Source organism: Mustelus asterias, unplaced genomic scaffold (genome assembly GCF_964213995.1).
Source record: "Mustelus asterias unplaced genomic scaffold, sMusAst1.hap1.1 HAP1_SCAFFOLD_1505, whole genome shotgun sequence".
Taxonomy (NCBI): Eukaryota; Metazoa; Chordata; class Chondrichthyes; order Carcharhiniformes; family Triakidae; genus Mustelus; species Mustelus asterias.
This window is the reverse complement of record NW_027591450.1, coordinates 80981-88907: the sequence shown is the minus strand read 5'-3', so window position 1 is coordinate 88907 and position 7927 is coordinate 80981. Positions and strand designations below refer to the sequence as shown.

At 52.3% G+C, this 7927-nt stretch overlaps 1 non-coding gene across 1 annotated transcript; it reads right to left on the bottom strand.

Moving 5' to 3' along the window:
* Window positions 1-1367: 1367 nt before the first annotated feature.
* Window positions 1368-1508, bottom strand: LOC144488385 (U4 spliceosomal RNA). Its single transcript, XR_013496572.1, has one exon. It is a non-coding gene; the product is annotated as a U4 spliceosomal RNA (small nuclear RNA).
* Between the last annotated feature and the right edge of the window lie 6419 nt (window positions 1509-7927).

Sequence of the window (7927 nt, the reverse complement as noted above, 5' to 3'; positions counted from 1 at the left end):
AAGCTAAGGATTTGAGTGTGTCGAATGATGGTCCATCAGACATACCATTCATAGTTGTGGTGGTTAAAATCACTCCCCTATCAATGTTTTGCAAAATATCCTCCAGGATTAAGTTGCACAATGGTCAAAGTATTTGCTTTGTAATTCTGCAGGATTAAGCATTATTTTATCAGGCAGTATATTGAAATGTTAATGGGTGTTGCCAATATGCTAATATTACTTATGCTGTTTGTTTAAAGGCAGCAGACCGCTGTCTGGGCTGTGTTGAGTTGCAGTTCCACAAATCTTTTTGGCAAAACATTAACCTTCTTGCAGCTTTTGGCTAAGATCAAGAGTAGTTTTTGAGCTTGCACTTGATAGAAGTCAATGAGGTTACACTGAGGCTTCATTTGAAGCAATGTTTATAAACGCCATCTTGGCCTTTTGGCTAAGGTGCAAATTAGATCAACCACTGGAGTGGGTGCAATGCCTGCCACTATCAGCTTGGATCACGTAGATCGCGCCCAAGACAGAAAGTAGGGAGCCTGTTTTGTCAGCTTGGATCTGTAATATCTGTCTGGTAGGAACTTTGATGGGATTTTGATTGGATATACTAAAAAAAAGTACATCAAATTAACTGAGGACAAATCAAAAAGGGCAGTCCCCCGAAGAAGTGAAGCGCCCAAAACAAAAGGTAAAGTAGAAAGAAACCATAAAACATCAAAGTAAAATGTGATTAAAGGGGTCGGCAATGCACCCCAGGCTCTGCGGTGCCCAGCAGGCACGGAAGGCCTCCACAGTGGCCTCGGACAACGCGTGCTCCCTCTCCAGGGACACCCAGCTGCGAATGTAGCTGCGGCAGAGCGGCAGACAGTCAGGTCAGACGACCCTCACCCCCCCTCCCACCTCCCTCTCCCCCCCTCCCCTCCTCCTCCCCCTCCCTCCCCTCCCCCCCTCCCCTCCTCCCTCCCCCCTCCCCTCCTCCTCCCCCCCTCCCTCCCCCTCCCCCCCTTTCCCCCTCCCCCCTCTCCCCTCCCCCCTTCCCCCCTCCCCCCCCTCCCCCTCCCCCTCCCCCCTCCCCCTCCCCCTTCCCCCCTCCCCCCCCCCCCCCTCCCCCCCCCCCCCTCCCCCTCCCGCCTCATCCCCTCATCCTCCTACCCCCCTCCCTTCTCCTCTGCCCCTCCTCCTGCCCCCCTTTCTCCTCCCCCCTCCTCCTGCCCCCCTTTCTCCTCCCCCCTCACTCCCCGTGTGGACTACATTAACCATACTGCCCACATTCTTAGTTACCTCCTCAGTCAATTGAACGAAATTTATCACTAACACAACCTTTAGAAAAAACAAAAAGGTTAAAGTTCAAACGATAGATCTATTTTTGCACATTAACACAGTCTCCGCAGAGACTATCAAAAATTGCCATTGCCGACTATATTTCAAGTCATCATAGCGAGGTATTGGGAAAAGTTTTCAATAAGCAATAATCACGCCTCAGTTAAACCTCATCGACTACAATACTGCCACTGCGCAAAGCTAAGGATTTGAGTGTGTCGAATGATGGTCCATCAGATACATACCATTCATAGTTGTGGCGATTAAAATCAATCCCTATCAATGTTTTGCAAAATATCCTCCGGGATTAAGTTGCACAATGGTCAAAGTAGTTGCTTTGTAATCTGCGGGTTTCAGCATTATTTTATCAGGCAGAATATTGAAATGTTAATAGGTGTTGCCAATATGCTAATATTACTTATGCTGTCTGTTTAAAGGAAGCGGACCACTGTCTGGGCTGAGTTGCAGTTCCACCAATCTTTTTTTTAAATTTCAAAAATATACTTTATTCACAAAACAAAACTCTCCAATAAAACATTGCAAAATGACAGATCCAAAAGTCATAAACAGTGCAAAAAAAGAATCATTTTTACAGTACAATACAGTGCTTATTTACAAAAACATTACATTTCGTTACATTTCATTTCTTAAAACTATATACATGTGTCAGAGTTTACTGTGTGCCGTTATTTTTCAGGTTGGCACACAGTTACGCAGGCCGAGGGTATTCTGCAGTTACCGGGCCCTCGGCCTGCCTCAGTTGAGATGCTTTACATGGTGGCCTTTCCCCATTGTGCCTTGGCGGCGGCTGCCCCAAGCTTGAGCGCGTCCCTGAGCACGTAGTCCTGGACCTTGGAATGTGCCAGTCTGCAACACTCGGTCGAGGACAATTCTTTCAGCTGGAAGATCAGCAAGTTTCGGGTGGACCAAAGCGCGTCCTTCACCGAGTTGATGACCCTCCAGCAGCAGTTGATATTTGTCTCGGTGTGCATCCCCGGAAACAGCCCGTAGAGCACAGAGTCCTGTGTCACCGAGCTGCCCGGGACGAACCGCGACAAATACCACTGCATCTCGTTCCAGACCTTCTTTGCAAAGGCACATTCCACAAGGAGGTGTGCGACCATCTCATCAGCCCCGCAGCCACTTCGAGGGCAGCGTGCGGTGAGGTTGAGACCTTGGGTGTGCATAAAGGATCTGACGGGGAGTGCCCTTCTCACCACCAGCCAAGCCAGGTCTTGGTGCTTGTTTGTGAGTTCTGGTGATGAGGCATTCTGCCAAATGACATTGACAGTCCGCTCAGGGAACCATCCGACAGGATCTGCCGTCTCCTTTTCTCTCAGGGCCTCAAGGACATTACGTGCTGACCACTGCTTGATAGCCATGTGGTCAAAGGTGTGTTTCCGGAAGAATTTCTCCACGAAGGACAGGTGCTGCGGTACGGTCCAACTACTTGGAGCGTTCCGCGGCAATGTGGCCAGACCCATCCTCCGCAACACTTGGGACAGGTAGAACCTCAAAAAATAGTGGCACTTGCTGTTACTGTACCGAGGATCTACACACAGCTTGATGCAGCCGCACACAAAGGTGGCCATCAGGATGAGGGCGGCGTTGGGAACGTTTTTCCCTCCGTTCTCTGGAGATTTGTGCATCGCCTCCCTGCGGACACGATCCATCTTTGATCTCCAGATGAACTTGAAGATGGCCCGGGTCACTGCTGCTGCGCAGGACTTGGGGACAGGCCACACCTGCGCCACGTACAACAACACGGACAGAACCTCACATCGGATCACAAGATTCTTCCCAGTAATGGAGAGGGAGCGTTGCTCCCACAATCCCAATTTTTGTCTGGCTTTGGCGATGCGCTCCTCCCAGTTTTTGGCGCATGCCCCTGCCGCTCCGAACCATATCCCCAGCACCTTGAGGTAGTCTACCCTAATGGTGAAGGGGACAAAGGATGTGTCAGGCCAGTTCCCAAAGAACATGGCCTCACTCTTACCCTGATTGACTTTGGCCCCCGAGGCCAGCTCGAACTGCTCACAGACTCGAAGGAGCCTGCGAACAGACGAGGGGTCCGAGCAGAAGACAGCCACGTCATCCATGTAGAGGGAGGCTTTGACTTGCGTCCCTCCGCTGCCCGGGATTGTAACCCCTTTGATGCCTGGGTCGCTTCTGAGGGCCTCGGCAAAGGGTTCAATGCAACACACAAAGAGGACGGAGGAGAGAGGGCAGCCCTGCCTGACTCCAGACCTGATTTGAAACATATCTGATTCCCACCCATTGATTGAAACTGCGCTACTGATGTCTGTGTAGAGCAGTTGGATCCAATTGCAGATTTCCTCCCCAAACCCCATTTTGGAGAGCACATCCATCATGTAGTTGTGCGATATTCTGTCAAATGCCTTCTCCTGGTCTAGACTGATGAGGCAGGTGTCCACCTGCCTGTCCTGCACGTAGGCGATCGTATCCCTGAGTAGTGCGAGGCTATCAGAGATCTTCCTGCCGGGTACAGCACAGGTTTGATCAGGATGGATCACTGACCCCAGAGCAGACTTGACCCGGTTGGCGATTACCTTGGCCAGAATCTTGTAATCCACATTCAATAGTGAAATAGGTCTCCAATTTCTAATTTCTTCCCTTTCCCCCTTCTGCTTGTAGATGAGGGTAATGATGCCTTTCCTCATGGATTCTGACATGCTGCCTTCCAGAAGCATACTCTCGTATACTTCCAGGAGGTCCGGGCCCGTCAAGTCCCACAACGCCGAGTAAAGCTCAGCCGGTAAGCCGTCGCTACCGGGAGTTTTACCCTTCTGAAGGGACTCGACTGCCTTTGTCAGCTCATCCAGAGCTACCGGTCTGTCCAGGCTCTCCCGCTCGCCGTCGTCCAAGACTTGCGTGATAGACGACAGGAAAGACTGGGAGGCCGTGCTGTCTGTTGGCTTCAGGTCATACAGTCCAGCATAGAAGGATTTGCAAATCCTCAGGATGTCAGACTGCGATGACCTTACAGAGCCATCTTCTTCCTTCAGGCTTGTGATCACAGAGGTTTTTCTGTGCACCTTCTGGAAGAAGAAACGCGAGCACGTTTTGTCCTGCTCCACGGAGCGGACCCTGGACCGGAAGATAACCTGGGAGGCCTCCGAGGCAAAGAGCGAGGCTTGCTGGCTCTTCACCTCCCGGAGGTCCTCCTTGACATCCACCCCCATCGACTGCAGTTGGAGTAGCTCCTGCATGCTTTTCTGGAGTCGGGACATTTCCCCCCGTCTCTCCCTGGCCTTCTGAACCCCTTTTCGGATAAAGAACATCTTGATGTTGCCCTTGATGGTTTCCCACCAGAGCGATGGAGACTCAAAGAAGGGTTTCACGGTTCTCCAACCGTGGTAAACCCTCTTGAGTTCCTCGAGGTTCTCTGGGGTCAACAGTTTTACATTAAGCTTCCAGGACCCCCTGCCCACTTTCTGGTTTTCCTCCAGCTGACAGTCTGCCAGCAGGAGGCAGTGGTCAGAGAAGAACACCGGCTTGACGTCGGTGGACCTGACCGTGAGCGCGCGGGATGCAAACATGAAGTCGATCCTGGAGCGGACAGACCCGTCTGGCCGCGACCACGTGTATCTACGCTGCCCTCTGTCTGCTGGATCGCTGAAGACGTCGAGCAGCTTGGCATCTTTGACTGTTTCCAGCAGGGCTCTGGACGTAGCGTCCAGTTTACTTTCGGCCCTGTTGGATCGGCCGGCCTTGTCAATGATACAGTTAAAGTCCCCACCCAGTATGATTGGCCTGGAGGTGGTGAGTAGCAGTGGCTGCTGTTCAAAAAGTGCCAGCCGCTCGGTCTTGACGGCGGGGCATACACATTAATCAGCCTGAGAGGGCAGTTTTTGTACGTGACGTCTGCTACGAGGAGGCGTCCTCCCACCACCTCCTTAACTTCGGAGACGGTGAAGTTGCCCCCCCGTAGCAGAATGCCTAGGCCGGATGAACGGCAGTCGTTCCCACCTGACCAGATGGACGGTCCGTGGGACCACACACTCGACCAGCGCCTGTAGTTGCTGAGGTGTGGTATTCCACACTCCTGCAGGAACAGCAGGTCGGCCTTGATCTTGGCCAGGTAGGACAAGCTGGCCGCACGTCTCAGACTGTCTTTAACACTGCGAACATTTAAAGATGCAAACTTTAAAGACATTTTAATGTTTAAAAGGTTTGTCAGTTCTTACGTGTCCTTCAGTCAGCCTCCTCCAGGTGCTGCATTCCTGTGGCGCTGACGAAATTCTGCAGGGCTGCAGGGCTGAGGTAGCAGTCCGACCCTGCCTCAGGTGCCCGACCACGACTGGGTGACATGGTCGGTGTCGTGTAGCCCTCGGTTGGTGCTGGGCTTGCGGGCCGATCTCCTCCTTGGGCGTTGTCGGTGTCCTCGTTCCTGTTGTCCGGGGTTTCGGGGGCCTCGGCCGCACTGCTGCATCCGTCGGCTGGATGGTCCCCGGCTGCTTTGTGGTCGTTGGTCCGAGTCCGTTTTGGTTCCCGTGCCGCTTTTCTAATGCGCCGTTTGATGCTTTGTCGGCTGCCCGCTTTCTTTTCCTCGTCTGAGGAGACGTCGCCACTGGAGACCCTGGCTGCGCAGGATTTCCTTTTCTGGGTTCTTTTCTTTTTCTTTACCACCTGCCAGGGGCCCTCGGGATCTCCGATCTCGTGCTCCATGTCCTCTGCGCCCTCTGCTGGTGGTGGTGTGGATGTGTCATCATCCTGCTGCACTGGGTGGTCCACCTTTGCTTCAGAAGCTTTCTCCGTGCCAGCTTCTTTTGCGGTGGGCTTCTTGTTCCCTGAGGCAGCAGGAGCACTCGCCTTCCTTGCTCCGCCTCCGGTGATCTGGGCGTAAGTGACCTTCCGCTTGGGGCAGACTCTGTAAACATGGCCAGTCTCCCCACACAGGTTGCAACATTTGCTGTCTTTGCACTCGTCGGTCGAATGCCCCTCCTTCAGGCAGTTTCTGCATACAGTGACGCTGCAGCTCGCGGCAAAATGGCCGTTTTTGCCACAGTTGCGGCACAGTCGTGGCTGGCCCGTGTAGTACAGGAAGCCTCGATTCCCTCCGATGGCAAAATTGGAGGGCGGGTGCAGAAGGCCTCCCTTGGGGTCAGTCTTCAGGGTGACTCTCACCTGCCTTTTACAGGTCCATATTCCATACTGGTCCATGACGTCCACGCTCTCTCCCTTCACCTCCACGTACCTGGAGAGGAACGTCAGTACATCAGCCGCAGGGACGTAGTGGTGATACATATGGAATGTGATAACCCGTTCCGCTGGGACGGCATGGTGAACAGGGGCTCCGCCGTCAGGATAGAGAGGGGCCCCTCTTTGCCTTTGTCCTTCACCGCTGTCAGGAGCTTGACGCATCCTGACAGGCTTCTGAAGCTGATACCCACGTGCGGCGGCTTGCTGTACTCAGCCACACCGTAGATGTCTGCTGCTTGGAATCCGCAGCACTCGAACAATACCTTCTTCACGAGGTAATCGCGGCCCACAGGCGAGCCTCCTCCCGAAGACTTCACCCGGATGGTGTTGGGCTGCCTTTGGCCTGTAGCTTTCAGAGCAGCTGCAGCCATAGCTCGAAAACACTGAGTCTTACTGTACCGGCGTTAGGTCCAAGCCAGAGGCTTGAAACCAGCATAAAGATCCACCAGTAGCAGCAGAGCTCAAGTGTTGCAGACGGTCGTCTGCTGGTCGTCCAACGCCTGCTTCCTCAATCCACATCGAAACTCGATAGCTCCTTGCGGAATCCGAGCCCTTGGCTTTGATCATACACTTGATCTTAGCCAAAAGGCCGATCCCTGAGGCACACCGCTGGTCACAGGCTCCAGTTCCACCAATCTTTTTGGCAAAACAATTAACCTTCTTGCGCTTTTGGCTAAGATCAAGAGTAGTTTTTGAGCTTGCACTTGATAGAAGTCAATGAGGTTACACTGAGGCTTCATTTGAAGCAATTTTTAAAAACGCCATCTTGGCCTTTTGGCTAAGGTGCAAATTAGATCAACCACTGGAGTGGGTGCAATGCCTGCCACTATCAGCTTGGATCACGTAGATCGCGCCCAGCTTGGATCTGTAATATCTGTCTGGTAGGAACTTTGATGGGATTTTGATTGGATATAACTAAAAAAAAAGTACATCAAATTAACTGAGGGACAAATCAAAAAGGGGCAGTCCCCCGAAAGAAGTGAAGCGCCCAAAACAAAAGGTAAAATAGAAAGAAAACATAAAGCATGAAAGTAAAATGTGATTAAAGGGGTCGGTAATGCGGCCCAGCCTCTGCGGTGCCCAGCAGGCACGGAAGGCCTCCACAGTGGTCTCAGACACTACATGCTCCCACTCCAGGGACACCCAGCTGTGAATGTAGCTGCGGCAGACAGTCAGGTCATATGACCCTCTCCTTCCTGGATCCCATGGGTGTTTACTTTCTTCATCAGCCTCCCAAATGGGACCTTGTCAAAAGTGTTGGTGAAGCCCATGTAGACTACATCAACCACACTGCCCACATCTATATCCTTAGTCACCTCCTCAGCCAATTGAACCGAATTTGTCACACAACCTTTAGAAAAGGCAAAGAGGATAGATCTATTTTTACACATGAATACAG